Here is a 16,606-nt window from a genome sequence, read left to right on the forward strand (position 1 = left end):
TAGTACCATGTTAGTCAGAAAGGCCAGCCTCTACCATGACAGCAAAGGTAAGGCAGGTTTCAGGAATCCTTGAGGGCTGATTGAATATAGAAGAAAGGAAGCAGCCTTATGGGAAGCTAGAGGAGAAATGTGGGCAATTAAATCCTGCAGTTCCATGGCATTCTAGAAATACTGACAAATCCAGAAACCTGTTCCTGTCTGATATTATCACAGTGATACTGGAGAGGGAGGTGAGTAGATTCTTCAGGCCAAAGAACTGGACACATTCATTGTGGTTTTTTGTTTTTTTTTTTTTTTACATAAGGGAGAACTGATGTGGGTGCCTTAAGACTTATTTTGAATCCCATGATAAAGCTGAGTGCAATTCTGGCATATGAATTGCCCACAAGAATGTGATGGCAGCATGTGATTATGGCGTTTTGCCCCATGGCATCCTCTATCTTCTCTAGTCCAGCAAGCTTTTAGAACTTTGGCAAGTTTGTGTTTCAAAAGAGTGAGCTGTCAGCTGCAGTTCGTGAAAATGGCATTGCTGGGATATAGGTCTGAGTAAGGGACTCTAAGAATAATGAGCCAAAGCCATATTAAGGCTACAATTTTGCAAACTGATATAAGAGCAAATATTCTCCCAGTCTTTATGAGTGTGCAGAAATATCCGTTCCTCCAGTCTCTGGAAGGAAATAATGCAAGTGAGATGCAACGCGGTGAGTTGTTTGTGGAGGAACATTTGGTTCCAGTGCAAGGCCACAGCCTGAGGCTATCTGCCTCTAGTCCCTGATATGAACAATACATTTGAACACCATTGTTGTAACTTTAAGGAAGCCTTCACAAAGGAAGGAATAGGAGAGGGTGTCCTTCCTTATTTCTGTTTGTATTTTATCTCAGCTCCTCCAAAACCCTGGAATCTCAATTCCTAAGTTTTTGTCAAACTTTCTTTATGGGTATCTCATGCTTCATTTGCCATAAACAAAGTAAAGAAACTCTTATATAACCCAGTCCATTATCAACATTGGCTGCTGATGTGACACCATCTCCTCAGTGATTTCTATAACTTTCAGGCTCATTTGCTTGGGGAATGTGCAGTGCAACTTCTGATTGTATTACCTTCCAGCTCATTGTTGAAAGGGGAGTTTGGGTCATGACCATTGCGGTATACCCCTCATCATTCTGTCACTACAGGACTCATTAACTGAGGCTATATTGTTTGTATGTGGGATGTGGATTCATAAAGTGGTGCAGGAGTCACTTGGGGGACTAAGGGATAATGGAAATAAAAGCTGAGAAGTGTGAATTCTCCTAAAATTCAAAAAGTGAATAGATTAAAAAAGCCATGAAAGAAAAGTTTGTACACATGGAGAACAGATTCATAAATTCTATAATCTGTTGAATGTGAATGAAGTCTAGAGAAGATTGAGAGAATTGAGGATAAGCATAGAATAAAAGAATTTTCCCCATGTAAATGGCAATGAGGAGAGATTTTTGTTTTAAGCTTAAGGAGGTACTTCAAGAGATGTGCAGTGATAAGAGTGACTGGGTTTCTAGACTAACCCAGTGAAAATGGGAAAACTTAATCATTTTTATATTTTGAGTTCAATTTATAAATACTATTCTATTTTTGAGTCTTATAAATTTAAACACTTGATTTTAAGGAGATTTTGATGTTAGGGCACAATTTTACATTTAGATAATTAGATTTCCCTTTAAACATCTTAAATTGTATCTATGACTTAAATATTTTTTATATTATTCTTAAGAAGAAAACTTCAATTAACTGACAAATCTTCCCAAGTTGTTATTCTTGCAAATCTAATGTGTTAAGCTTATAAATGTGGTGAAACATAAGTGTCTTTTAAAAAAAATTTTTTTTGAGGTGGGGGGAAGGGAAGAGGCAAAGGGAGAAGGAGAGAGAATCTTAAGCAGGTCCCACACCCAGTGTGGAGCCTGATTCAGGGTTAAGTCTCAGGACTTAACTAAGTCTTAAGACTCAGGATTATGACCTCAGTTGAAATCAAGACTTGAATGCCCAACTGGCTGAACCACTCAGGTGCCCCAAAGCACAAGTTCTCTTAAATGTTCTGCTATAGTGTGTAAACTTAGTGAAAATCACAAGCCTAAATCTCTTAAATAAACATTTATAAATTAGACCTGCAAGACTCATCAGCGTGGATAAAACTATTTTCAAAATTATAAATACCTAAAATGCTACGTATGTACAGTTTCTTAACACAAATATCTTTATGAGTTTGATTTTCTTAAATTCCTGTACTTGATATTAAGACTTTCCATGATAAGATAGGCTTACTGTTAAGGAAGTGATTTTTTTTTTTAAAGGATTTTATTTATTTATTTGACAGGTCACAAGAAGGCATAGAGGCAGGCAGAGAGAGAGGAGGACCTTGGATCATGACGTGAGGTGAAGGCAGAGGCTTTAACCCACAGAGCCACCCAGGCACCCCAAGGAAGTGATGTATTTATGATGGGCAATGTTGGGAAATACCTAGTCTACTCCTTGAGCTCTCGAACCTGGTTTCTGAATGGAATAGGATTCTTGACAGTGGCCCAAAGAGCACATGCTAAATCCTGTTATTTATGGTCATTCTACCAGATTCTCCACACAAGCTGTCTCCTGGCCTTTTAAAGCACAGGGAAGGCACCATCCTGAGCTGGAGTCATCCTGAAAATTATCCATCTTTTCCACCTACTCATGAAAATCTGCCACCCGCACCCAGGCTGTCATGCCACTTGATGGAATTTCATTATTCTTTAGCTCTAAAGATATTTAAATATATTTCCTTCTAAGTATAAAGACTTTCTGAACTTGATGTTATCCTGTACTTTTAAAAAATATATATTTCCTATTGGTTATGACTCCTCAATTTTTACGTATATTAAGGTGATAGTCTAATGAATTCTAGGCCACTTTCTTTTAAAGGCAATTCCAACTAACTGCTCTGAGATTAGATGTCAGTGTATCTTAACCTTCACTGCTTTAGAGCAGTGTGTCTATGTGTTGTGGGAGGAATTACTATGACTAACAGGAAATGTTAAATCGTTGAGAATACACCTTTTTCCTGGTTACCCTCAAGAACATGGGCTGTTCTGCCTGTTTTCAGATGTCCTAGGGGAGGATTAAGAAGTTAAGTAAGAAACTTGGGATGAAATGCAAACAGTCCCTATTTGAGGATTTCTGTCTTAAGCTAAAATACATACAGTTTCCAAAACATATAGACATAGCTCGCCCGAGTACACAAGTTGCTTAGCAATTTAAAATGGAGCTCTCTCCTCTGATGGGAAACTGCCCCGGGTTCCTTTGCCTCTCAGATCAGGTCCAAGTTAATTAGCATCATGTTCAAATAAAATCATTTCTCTTGAGCTTAATTCACTATGCAGTTATGCTGTCATACTATCCAACAAAACCCTTGGGCCCATCAGGCTGACTTGTTTTCTGTTCCTCCAAATATGTTTAATTTCCGTATCCATGTTTTATTAACTAACCTACCTTCCTGGCTCCTTGCAGCCGACTTCTGGAGATTCTTTAAGGCTCAGTTCAAAACTTTTCTTTTCGACTGCTTCATTCCACTCTTCTCTGCCCGTGAACTCCCGCAGTACTAAGTCCAGAGTGACTTCAGATCATATTCCATCCAGTCCTGTAGTGACCTTTAAAAAAAAAAAAATTTATTTATTTATTTGACAGAGAGAGAGCGAGAGAGAGAGCGAGTGCACAAACAAGGGGAGCAGCAGAATCTGGAGAAGTCGGCTCTCCGCTGAGCAGGGTTCCTGATGTGGAACTCCATCTCAGGTTCCTGGGATCATGACCTGAGCTGAAGGCAGACACTTAACTGGCCAAGCCACTCAGGTGTCCCAGCTGTAGTTATCTTTATACATAAATTCTTCCTTCTCAGTATTTTACAATCCCTGAAGACAATCATACTTCTTTTTGTGTATGTGTTTAAAAACATGGACATTATTATAAAATCAACTGGTTTAATAAAAAAGCATTATATTTAAAGATAATTTAATAAGCATGCCTGTTAAAATAAATATAAATTGTGATTCTTTTGAGAGCAAACAAGTGGTTACACAAAGGAGAAACAAGATCTCCATAATAGTTGTAATAAAACCTATCCCTGAAAAGTTAGAAGGTATTACACAAAAGTATTTATATTGTGTTCTACTGCTCATGCTTGCTTTCAAAGAATCAGAATTTAAACAGATTATGAAAAAAAAATCAATGGGGTCCCTGGGTGGCTCAGTCGTTAAGTGTCTGCCTTCGGCTCAGGTCATGATCTCAAGGTCCTGGGATCACGCCCTGCACTGGGCTCCCTGCTTGACGGGAAGCCTGCTTTTCCCTCTCCCACTCCCCCTACTTGTGTTCCCTCTCTTGCTTGTCTCTCTCTGTCAAATAAATAGAATCTTAAAAGAGAAAAAAGAAAAAAGTTATTATAAATAAATATCAAAAATATACCCGTACAAGATTTTTATTGAAGACATGATTACCATTGCATAAATGCCTGACTGGGAGACTATAAATAAAGTAACATGTTGAAGGACTTGGTTTTCTCAACTTGAGAAAAGGGGAATTTTCTGAAGACAAATGTTTGAAGTTCAAGTACAAGGACTTCACTAATTTCACACGCTGGTATCATCAACAGATTGTGATGAAATGGAAACTACTACTCTTTTAAAGACAAAAATGCTTTCTAACAGGAAAATTACAAATTGGGCTTTTTGAACCACAAGAGTTCTGAAACAGAAAGGTAAGGTGGCCAAAACAAAACAAAAACAAAAAGAAAAAAACCCAATGTGAAATTAAGAAAAGTGAAAGTTGTATTTCTGGGGATTCTTTTTCACACAGCTATGCTTAGTCTAGGTAAGCCTTCCACAGGCATGAGTTTTGCGGCATACAGTTGGTTCTAGTCCTGTGTGAGCCCTGATAAAGATGAACAGCTTCCACGAAGCAGCTTTCCTCCATCCCTTCCAATGGGTGGGGATGAGCTTTGCTCTTGTGGAACCTCATGAATTTGTCAGTTCCACGAAGGTAAGCTTCATGCATGGGTTATTTGCTGGAGCTAATAATGGGAATGGCTCACAGGAGGTCCCAAACACAATCTGGTTTTCCAGCCTTCTTGATTCCAGAAGACAAACCATACAGAAGGTTTTAATGGTCCATATGTCTGTGAAGACCTGAAACTGGTCCATTTCCTCTCACCATAAAGGCACGGACAAGGTAGAGACTATGGAGGTAGCCTGATGAGTTGGTAATCTTTACTAAAGGCATCTGAAAACATCTGATTGAGCCTTCCAGTGGGAATGTTAATATCTGCCAGTGTATATAGAGGTGTTAGGCTTGACACAAGATAAGGCACTTAAGGAAAAGGTACTAAGTTCCTGCTGATTTCTTTAAGGTCCATATTAAGGGACCCTACAAGCCTTGCAGAACTTCTTAAGTTCAGCAGCAAATTTGCCACAGTGGTGTTCATTGCATCTAAGCACTTCTGGTTCCACTTTTCAAAAAGCCCTGGCACTTGAAGTAACCAGACTCTTTGGCTTTATTGTTGTACCCAGCTTTCCAGAATTCATCATGAGGTCAATCTTGCTAATGATGTCAAATAAAGATTAGTTGTCAGTGGGCAACACATAGTCTGCATGCTCATTAAGTCCCTTCATTGCCAAGATCCTGTTATAAGGGAAAGTTATGATTTCATCCTCTCGAGAAGGATAAACTGAAGTCATGAAACTGTAGTTCTGGGAATTCACCCTCAAGCACTTTTAAGAGAAATGTGCCAAATCCAGATCCTCTTCCTCCTCCCATGGACTGTCTAGTAAAACACACTGCAAACAATCACAGAGCTCCACCAACTTTTGAATTTCTCTAAAATCCATTCTTCATAGAGACTGCCAAAAACTTTGTGACCCACAGCCTGGTTATTCCGTGAGCCAGAAATATCTTGAGCTGCTTGCTGTCAAATACATCTCTCAATGGACCCTGCAGAATTTCATTTCCTACCCCTCACTCCATGTCAATCAAGACAGCTGGCACTTTCAAAGAACAAAGTTTCCCCTTAGAAATACTACCACCACTACCAGCCTCTCTGGCATCCACATTTCTGAAGATGCTGGTTATTGTCTCATTATAAATTCTTTTCTGGTTGACTTTGACATGCTCCCTTAGTGCCAGACCCCAGAAGCAGCAGCCCATCTGGTATCCACACTGGGCAACCAGTATGACCACCACTGACTGGGTCTCTCGCTGTGGCGCGGTGGGATCAGGGCACCTGGTAGCCCTAGCCTGCTCTCCTACTTCCAGACTGGCCCGGCCCACCAGCAGCAACCATATTTCTTTTGTCTCTACTGTAATTCCTAAGGAATCCTGTTTAACTTGTAGCTTTGGAAAGTGAGCTATAGGAACAAAATAAAGAGAGAAAAATCAAAGGAAGATATTATTTAGAGAAAATAGGTCTTAAAAGGTTGCCTATAGGTGAGGACTCGGAGACCAGAGAGTTAGTGATTTGTCCAAGATCGTGCAGTCGATTCGTTGCTGAGCCCATGATGGAATATAAGTCTTCTGACACCAAAAATTGGAGATCTTTCTACTTTAAAGGGGATACTACCACATAGTGAATAACTCGGTTCCTTCTTGGAAGGACCTGCTTCATTTTAAAGACCCATCTTCCCCCATCCCTGCTCCCCACACTGCTTCTGTTCAAATATCTGGTCAGACACGTCTTAGTCAGTGTAGGCTGCTGTCACAGGGCATCATAGTGTAGTGTGAACAACAAACATTTATTTCTTACAGTTCTAGAGGGTGGGAAGTCCAAGATCAAGGTACCAACAGGTGTGTGGTTAAGATTGAAAGAGGAGAGAACTGGTCAATTATGGGTTGGTTGAGAGGCATAGTGTAGGAAATAGTTTGTCTACTTTCCTTTCCAAAAAGCCTCACTCAAGTGAAATGCAGACCCAAAATTTACAGTAAGTAAAAAAGAGCCTCAGCCAAAAAGCATGAGTCCCATGTGAACACTAGTCCTTCTGAAAATTGGTAAAGGCCTTCCTGGTTTGCAGACTGTCTTGTTTCCTCATGTGGAGAGAGAGATTGTCTCCCTCTGGTACCTTCCTTAAAAGGGAATTAATACCAGCATGAGGGCCCCTCTCTGATTATCTGATTACTTCCAAAGGCCTCACTTCCAAAGAGAATCACACTGAGGATTAGACTGGATGAACAGCTGAATACTGAATATCCTGTATAATAAACAGCAGAAAAGACACTAACAATGATGCTACCCTCTAGTGGCAGAGCTTGGCCACACAACACGTAAGACAAAGTACCAAGTTCACATCCTAAAAAGAACAAGTCAGACCACAATGTTAGAGGTAGAATTTGGGTAATTTTTTAAAATCTTAATTTTTAAAAACTTTAAAATTAAAAAACTATGCCCTTAACTTGCACTTAAGCTTAACATCAGTTTTAAGCGTAATGTTTTAGACTTCAAAATAAGGCATATATTTGAACTGGAAAATGTATGCTGAACATAACATGGCAAATGCCAGGGATGAAAATATTATCTCTCCCAAGTTGTATCACGAGCTATAAAATATAGTCACCTTATTGAGAAACCTGCTGATAACTTGGCTTGGTTAATACCTTTATGCTGTTTTATGGCCTACACAGGTTGGCAATTTCCTTAACTGGTCTTTTTTGGCATTCATTCCAATATTCCTCAGGTTGGAATGTAGAGTAAACACTCATGGAATAAATCATTTACCAAGTAGTGACTTCTGCATTATTAACTTTGATGTGCTTTAACATATTATATGCCTGTTCTCTAACTAGACCACAAACTCCTTGAGTATCAAATACTATTATTAAGCTTTCTGGGGATTATGGCTCTTATCTGGAAAATGTGTGTTCCTGTTGCAAAGTGACTCCTGTAATATTCGGAGTTCTCCAGAAAAAAAAAGGATATTTAGGTCATATAATTTAATAATTAATAATCATTAGTTAAATGTTAATAATAAAAATTATTATACTCAATGGAGACCTTTAGGGTCCAGAATACTATCTTGTCAAGATAAAAATAGTGGGATGTGGGCACCAGAGTGTCTCTGTCAGTTAAGTGTCTGCTTTTGGCTTAGGTCATGATCGCAAGGTCCTGGAATGGAGTCCCATGTTTGCCTCCCTGCTCAGCAGGGAGTCTGCTTCATTTTCTCCCTCCGCCTCCACCCTTCTGCTTCTCCCTCTTACTCTCAAATAAGTAAATAAAATCTTTAAAAAAATAGTGGGATTTTATGCAGGACATCGAAAATACCAAGTCATCTCACCTCAGATAATCTTATGATTTCTTATTACTCTTTTCAGAAGGACTACTGTTCACATGGGACTAGTGTTTTTTGGCTTGAGGCTCTTTTTTATTTACTGTAAATTTTGGGTCTGCCTTTCATCTGAAGGAGGCTTTTTGGAAAGGAAAGAAGAAAATTAAACTATTTCCTACACTACGCCTCTCAACCGACTCATAACTGACCGATTCTCTCCTCTTTCAATCTTAAACACACACCTGTGACTATCAGCTCAGATTTGGGGGATATGGAAGGTAAGGAATAAAAGAGGAGAAAATGGGAGAAGAAGGATAAGGAAACTAGTCAGAAGAGATGAAGAGGGGAATTGAAATTCTTTGGAGCAAGATGCAGAAGTAAACTTCAAATTAAAAAAGAATTTGGGGGTTCCTTTTCTTTCATCTTCTGAAGCACAGAAAGGTTAATTCAGAGTTACATTAATTGGAGTCCAGAATCTTCTATGGATACATATTTTAGTTTCAAGTTCCTCATCTGGGAAATGGGGACTGGAATCCACACGCCTGCCTTACAAGGTGGTCAGAAGAACTGAAGGAGCCTTCCTGTGACCACACGACGTGATGAAGTGCCCACGTGAGGAGATGAAGTCCATATTTTAGTTTCAAAGGCACCAAACTTCAGCTAGTGTTAAGTGAATTACTTCCACAAAATGATTGCTAATTTTTCCTCTATGGAGCAATCAGCCCTCAAGACCTTATAGAGCCTCAAGATCTAGAACACCTGGGTCTGGAGAGCATAGGAGGCACCTGAAGAACAAAGGCATCTAGAGGAGAGGAGAGTGGAAAGGCACAAAGAAAGGTTGGTAAGCTGGTGACTTCCCCTTGTCCCAGGAAAGCTTTCTTGATCACTTTCTCCCCACCCTCCATTGACCACCACGTAGAAACAGAGGTGGGTAAGGTTGTATAGATAAACAAACAGGTGAGCTCGAGGGTTTCTCTGTTAGCAGTGGCTCAGAGTTTTCACTAACGAAGGGGTGGCAAATGCCATTGGGAAGTTTTCCAGTGGAGAAACTCAGGCTCCTCTCTAAGGAATAACAGGTGGGGAAGTTGAGATTGGCCTTTGTCATTAGTGTCACGGGAGGTAAGGTAAGCAGGTTTCTGTGTAATTAACTCTCTGTAGGGGTCACAGTCCAGATGGTAAGGAAAGAAAAGAGATTTCAGAATTTCTTGGTGCTTCTGGGTATAAAGTCATTAAGAATCTGTTAAATAAATAAGATAAAATGAAGAATTTCATTTTCATAAAATGAAGAATTTCAGTGGTTTCACGGATGACAGAAATATAGGCTCCTTGTGAATTTGGGCAAGCTTATCTGAAAATCTGGCAATGTTTATGGAAACATTAACATTAACATTAACAAAGGAATGTTCTAGGACACAAACAGGCCATTTAATCTCCAGTCATTTGCTGGTTTACTGCAAACTGGATTCTCTTTCTTTGGGAAAATTACCACTGAGCAGTGATTATAAACGTAAGTGGGCATCAAGTTGGAGGACTAATTAAAACACAGATTGCTAGCCCAACCCCCAGACTTTCAGATTCAGTAATTTCCTATCTTATTTAATGGGTTATAATCTTAGAACATTATTTTGATGTTCAAATTGCCAGAGGTATTTGAAGAAAGCTGCCTCACTTTGGGGGCAAGAGAAAATGGACCTAGACACTTGATTCTAGTGTGTGTTTTTTAAAACTTTGAATTCAATTACCTGACATATAGTGGTACGTCATTAGTTTTTGATGTAGTGTTCAGTGATTCATTAGTTGTGTGTAACACCCAGTGCCCATCACATCGTGTGCCCTTCTTTCTTTTTTTTTTTAAAGATTTTATTTATTTATTTGACAGACAGAGATCACAAGTAGGCAGAGAGGCAGGCAGAGAGAGGGGGGGAAGCAGGCTCCCCACTGAGCAGAGAGCCTGACGTGGGACTTGATCCCAGGACCCTGAGATCATGACCTGAGCCGAAGGCAGCAGCTTAACCCACTGAGCCACCCAGGTGCCCCACATCGTGTGCCCTTCTTAATGCCCATCACCTGGTTACCCTTCCCCTCAACCACCTTCCTTTCCGCAACCCTCAGTTTGTTTCCCGGAGTCAAGAGTCTCTCATGGTTTGTTTTCCCCTCTGATTTCTCCTCATTCAGTTTTCCCTCCCTTCCCATATGTTGTCTGCACTATTCTTTATATTCCACATATAAGTGAAACCATATGATTATTGTCTTTCTCTGATTGACTTATTTCACTCAGCATAATATGCTCCAGTTCCATCCATGTTGATGTAAATCGTTAAGTATTCATCCTTTCTGATGGCTGAGTGATACTCCATTGTGTACCTGAACCATATCTTCTTATTCATTCATCTGTTGAAGGGCATCTCGGCTTCTTCCACATTTGGCTCTTGTGGACATTGCTGCTATGAGCATTGGGATGCATGTGCCCCTTCTTTTTACTACATCTGTATCTTTGGTATAGTAGTTCAATTTCAGGGGCATAGGGTAGCTCTATTCTTAACATCTTGAGGAATCTTCATACTGTTTTTCAGAGTGGCTGCACCAGCTTGTGCTCCCAACCAACAGTGTAAGAGGGTTCCCCTTTCTCCACATCCTCATCAATATTAGTTGTTCCCTGTTTTGTTAGTTTTAGCCATTCTAACTGGTGTGAGGTGGTATCTCATTGTTGTTTTGATTTGTATTTCCCTGATGACAAGTGATGTGGAGCAATTTTTTTCATGTGTCTGTTGGCCATTTTTATGTGCTCTTCAGAGAAATGTCTGTTCATGTCTTCTGCCCATTTCTTGACAGGATTATTTGTTTTTGGGGTGTTGAATTTGAGAATATCTTTATAGACCTTTGATACTAGCCCTTTATCTGTAGTGTCATTTGCAAATATCCTCTCCCATTTCATAGGTGGCCTTTTAGTTTTGTTGACTGTTTCCTTGATATTCAGTTTTATCCAATTCTCATGTGGAATGAGAAACTTAGGCCTTCAGTGTTGGCATTCTCATCCCCTTGCTGTATTTCTAATTATTTCCAGAGTCCCAGAAAGGGGAGATGGGGCAAACACTCACACAGAGAGTACCCAAGTGGAGGTGGGGAGCTCTCACAATGTGTTAATCTAGAACCAATAGGTTCTGATATACCAAGGGAAAGACTGCTGTTCTGCCACTGAGGGCTTGGTGCTTGGCTTGATGGAGTAAGTGCTGTAATGGTTGGCTAACATGCCTCCCTCCCCTGGCTGACTGAGATACCTTCATTCCAAAGAGCAGACTGCTCACAATGTATAATATGCCCCAGGAGCTGGCCTAGATCCAAAGACTACTGCACAACTGCCCTGTTCCAAACACTTGAGCACTAGCTGTGAGCATGTATCAGCTACATACATCTGAATCACTCACTGCTGCTTCTATCCACTGATGGGAAAGGAAGGAAAACCAGACCAGATCAGCAGCTTTTGTTCTCTTTCTAAGAAGAATTCTAGCTTCTTTTGTTCCCTGTTTTTAAAAATGTTAATTCTACTATGGTTAACACACAATATTATATTTTTTCAGGTGTACAATATGTGTACTTAAGATTAATGGGATGTCACAGTTTCAGAGCCTATGGAGGCCAGAACTAGAGAATATATGTATGTTAATGTATGATATATATCAAACAGGCACACATATACATTTGTGTATATACACAGTTTTGCATCTATTTATTTTTATGTAAAATGTATTTATCAAATATATATTGAAATAGATATTATTATTAATGTTTATAGAAAACCAAGAGTTTGTATTGATACATATACCCATTTCCAAGCCAACACTGTAAGTTTCTATTTTTTTAAGTCACAGCAAAGTTATTAGCTCAAAATTAGAAATAAGAAGTAATATCACACCCCTTCTTTCCCTTGAAACACTTGACTTGGTTGCTGTCATCAGTTTTCCTCTTTTGGATAAGAAGTTCATGACTATATTCATGCTTTTATCTGATAGCCATTTCCCTTAAAATATACTGCTTCCTTCAGAATTAGCTCCCTGTAGCTTTTCTTTCTCCATGTTTCTGGTGACCTGTTTTGAAATTCTTTTTTTTTTAAAGATTTTATTTATTTAATTGACAGAGAGAGAGACCATGAAAGAAGAAACACAAGCAGGGGGAGTGGGAGAAGGAGAAGCAGGCTTCCCCCTGAGAAGGGAGCCTGATGCAGGTCTCAGTCCCCAGACCCTGGGATCATGACCTGAGCCGAAGGCAGACACTTAATGACTGAGCCACCCAGGTGCCCCTGTTTCGAAATTCTTATGGAATTCAAGCTTTGTTTCTTTCCAAATTAGTAACTCCCTTCTCTTAGAGTAAGGAACTTGGCTCTCATTATTCTTATATGTTTACCTATTTGATTTATCATCCTGTATGTAACTCTGATCTTCAGCCCCACCCTACCTATATGTGGACACTCTTCTTTCTTTGCTTGGGGTCTGCTCCTTATTATAGGTTGCAACTCCATGTGGATACCCTCCTCACTTAACGGTGCCTCTGAATTCTCACACCAACCAGCCCATGCATGCAGATGCCCTGGGACCCTTCTTGGTCTCTAAAGGAATGCCCTCCTCTCCCGGCTCTGGCTTTGATTTCCCACAATTGGCTCTCTCTTGCCAGAAGGTCTTCCTCACCCCTTGGTTGTGAGGCTGTCCCTTCCCATCACATAGATGCCTCATTCACTCTTCTTGGAATCTGACATCTCATGATGGGCTCTCTTACACCATTTGCTTTCCCCTATTGGGCTGTGACATCTGCTCTGGTCTATTGCTCATCTCTACCCCCACTATAGACACTGCCTTGTTCCTCTTGAACTAATGACTTTAGGGCTGAAATTTTCAGGAAGGGAGGGCCTTAGCTAGGTTGTTTAAAATATGAAGAAATGGAGGTTCAGATGCTTATGTGGCTTGTCCAGGGTCACTGAGCAAATGAGACATTGTCAGTACAAATTCAGTATTCCTGAGTATAAGCTGTGTGAGGGCTGGGACTTGCCTCTCTTGTTCACTCTGTCATCCTCAGCACCTAGCATAGTGTCTGCATGGAGTAGAACAAATGACAAATGAATTATTCCCTGTTTAGATCTTTTCCTTTTCCTGTTCCTTTTTGTGATCTTGATATATGTGTATGAGTATAAAATTGATGTCTATATATTTGTTTATAACCAATAGAAATTCACGCCCTTATATGAATGTCAACATCTAAATATCTGTTCCTAGGAATTTCTTCTATTCCATAAATTTCTCAAGTTCCTAGCTGGATAGTTGGCATATAAACGAAAATATAAAAGTACTAAGAAGCTACTGCCATTATAACATCTCAGGATTCCAGCACTTCCTTCGAGTAAGGAAGAGAAAATGTCTGAGAACCACCAAAGTCAGTTTTTTTCAGTCAGCAGACTACAACCCCTTCAAAATATTTGAAATACAACAAGGGAAAAATACCATCACCATATGGCAGACATGGGCACCATGATCAGTTCCTTTAGTCACTCTGCTCAACTAAGTAAGACCTTTCTGCAGATAATCATGCATGGCAGGGTCTCCAAAGCACATTCTGAAAGATTGCTATCTCTGCAAAATTCTTGAGAAGGGGATTCTGTGGTCAACACTGGGATCTCAACAATTCACCATGTACGTGAGCATATTACAGGCTCTCACAGGGGCTCCTGGATGGCTCACTCAGTTGGGAGTCTGCCTTCAGCTCAGGTCATAGTTCTAGCGTCCTGGAATCGAGTCCTGTGTCAGGTTCCTGGCTCAGTGAGGAGTTTGCTTCTCCCTACCCACCCCCTGCTCATGCTTGTGTTCATTCTCTCTCTCTCACTCTGAAATAAATAAACAAAATCTTAAAAAAAAATAAATAAAGCCTCTAGGAAATTCTAGAGTTGAAGAAAACTATAACCTTTATGTAACCCAATGTTATTCAAATTTCCATAACTGGAGAGCTTCTGTTTAGAGTAATACCTGCCCAAGTCTGATTTCCTCATTCATACAATGGGCAAAAATACCTGCTACAGGATAAATGAGATAAAGATAGAAAAAGTGCATAGCAAAGTGTTTGGTATATTCTAGGTACTTTTAAAATGCTACTTACTTTTCTTGGACTTTATTTATTTATTTTTGACATTATTTATTTAAAATGATCCATTTTATTGTTGAAAGAATAATAGATATATTTATTATTATTATAATTGAAAAAATAGTAAATACAAGAGTTAAAAACTTCGAGTTATAAAGGGTATAAAATGAAAAATGAGTTTCAGACTCCTCTCAGACCATCAAGAGGAATTTTTTTTAAAGATTTTATTAATTTATTTATTTGACAGACAGAGATCACAAGTAGGCAGAGAGGCAGAGAGAGAGGAAGGAATCAGACTCCCTGCTGAGCAGAGAGCCTGATGGGGGACTCAATCCCAGGACCCTGGAATCATCACCTGAGCTGAAGGCAGAGGCTTTAACCCACTGAGCCACCCAGGCGCCCCAAGGAATTATTTTTAATGTACCCTTCCCAATGTTTTCAGTGCATATACATGCAGACAGCCCAGAAACAGATTTCTAAAAATCTTTTCACAGCAAGTGAAACGATTTGAATTCATTTATGTTGTGCAGCTGCAGCAGTACCTCTAAGTTCTTCCATCTTGGGGTAAATCGATGTGTTTTTCTGAACTCCTTGGGTGGGGCAAAGGTTAGAACCTATGTTCATGTCCCCTAAAGCTGTATTTGATAAAGGAAGTATTAGAGAGAATAGGGGAAATATATAGTTGTTTTGGGGGTTGAAAAAGTCAGCTTAAATGTGTCTCTTTTGTAAAATATTTCTTAATCCACCAGGAACAGGACTCTGATTGAAGCAAATATTCATTCTTCCATTCTTTCAGTTAATGATGGAGTAGGCGTCGGAGGAGAGAACATGAGAGCAGGAGAGGGTCAGGGCAGGAGAGGGTCAGAGCGGCAGCTGCCAAGATACCCGCTTACATTGATCTAGATGGTGAACTAGGCTGCGAGGGCAGTTGCAACAAACCCAACTGAGTGGCTTAAGCAACAAAAATTTACTGTCTCACAGTTGTGGAGGCTAGAAGTCCAAAATAAGGTGCCAGCAGTGTTGGTTCCTTCTGAGGGCTTGGAGGGAAGGCTCTGTCCCAGGCCTCTTTCCTTGGCTTGTGGACAGCCATCTTCTCCCTATGTGTCTTCCTAAATTCTTTCCTATCTGCTTATCTCTGTGAAAATTTCCTCTTCTTAGGACACCAGTTTCACTGGTGTAGAGCCTGCTTTCATGCCCTCATTTAAACTTGCTCACGTCTGTGATTACTCTATCTCCAAATAAAGTCACATCCCGAGTTACAGGGATTAGAACTTCAATATAGGAATTTTTAGGGAGATGCAATTCAGCCCTGAACAGGTGGATTGCAGTACTGGGATTTTGTGCTTTTCAAAATTCACCTGAGCTACTAAAGCCCTCACCAACTGCAGCTTTCAAAATGTGGGCTCCTTTAAAAAGGTGCAAGGACTACAAATATGTGTGTGTTTGGCACTGCTTAAACCCCTTGCTGGTGGGAATGCAGGTTGGTGCAGCCTCTTTGGAGAACAGTGTGGAGATTCCTCAAGAAATTAAAAATAGAACTTCCCTAAGACCCTGCAATTGCACTCCTGGGTATTTACCCCAAAGATACAGATGTCATGAAAAGAAGGGCCATCTGTACCCCAATGTTTATGGCAGCAATGGCCACGGTCACCAAACTGTGGAAAGAACCAAGATGCCCTTCAACAGACGAATGGATAAGGAAGATGTGGTCCATATACTCTATGGAGTATTATGCCTCCATCAGAAAGGATGAATGACAGATGTCGTGAAAAGAAGGGCCATCTGTACCCCAATGTTTATAGCAGCAATGGCCACAGTCGCCAAACTATGGAAAGAACCAAGATGCCCTTCAACGGATGAATGGATAAGGAAGATGTGGTCCCTATACACTATGGAGTATTATGCCTCCATCAGAAAGGATGAATACCCAACTTTTGTAGCAACATGGACGGGACTGGAAGAGATTATGCTGAGTGAAATAAGTCAAGCAGAGAAAGTCAATTATCATATGGTTTCACTTATTTGTGGAGCATAACAAATAGCATGGAGGACAAGGGGCATTAGAGAGGAGTAGGGAATTTGGGTAAATTGGAAGGGGAGGTGAACCATGAGAGACTATGGACTCTGAAAAACAGTATGAGGGGTTTGAAGTGGCGGGGGGTGGGAGGTTGGGGTACCA

The 16,606-nt window shown here is 40.1% G+C and overlaps 1 pseudogene; it reads right to left on the reverse strand.

Moving 5' to 3' along the window:
• Positions 1-4,844: 4,844 nt before the first annotated feature.
• Positions 4,845-15,051, reverse strand: LOC122910049 (annotated as a pseudogene).
• Positions 15,052-16,606: the final 1,555 nt, after the last annotated feature.

This window comes from Neovison vison, chromosome 6 (assembly GCF_020171115.1).
Source record: "Neovison vison isolate M4711 chromosome 6, ASM_NN_V1, whole genome shotgun sequence".
Taxonomy (NCBI): domain Eukaryota; kingdom Metazoa; phylum Chordata; class Mammalia; order Carnivora; family Mustelidae; genus Neogale; species Neogale vison.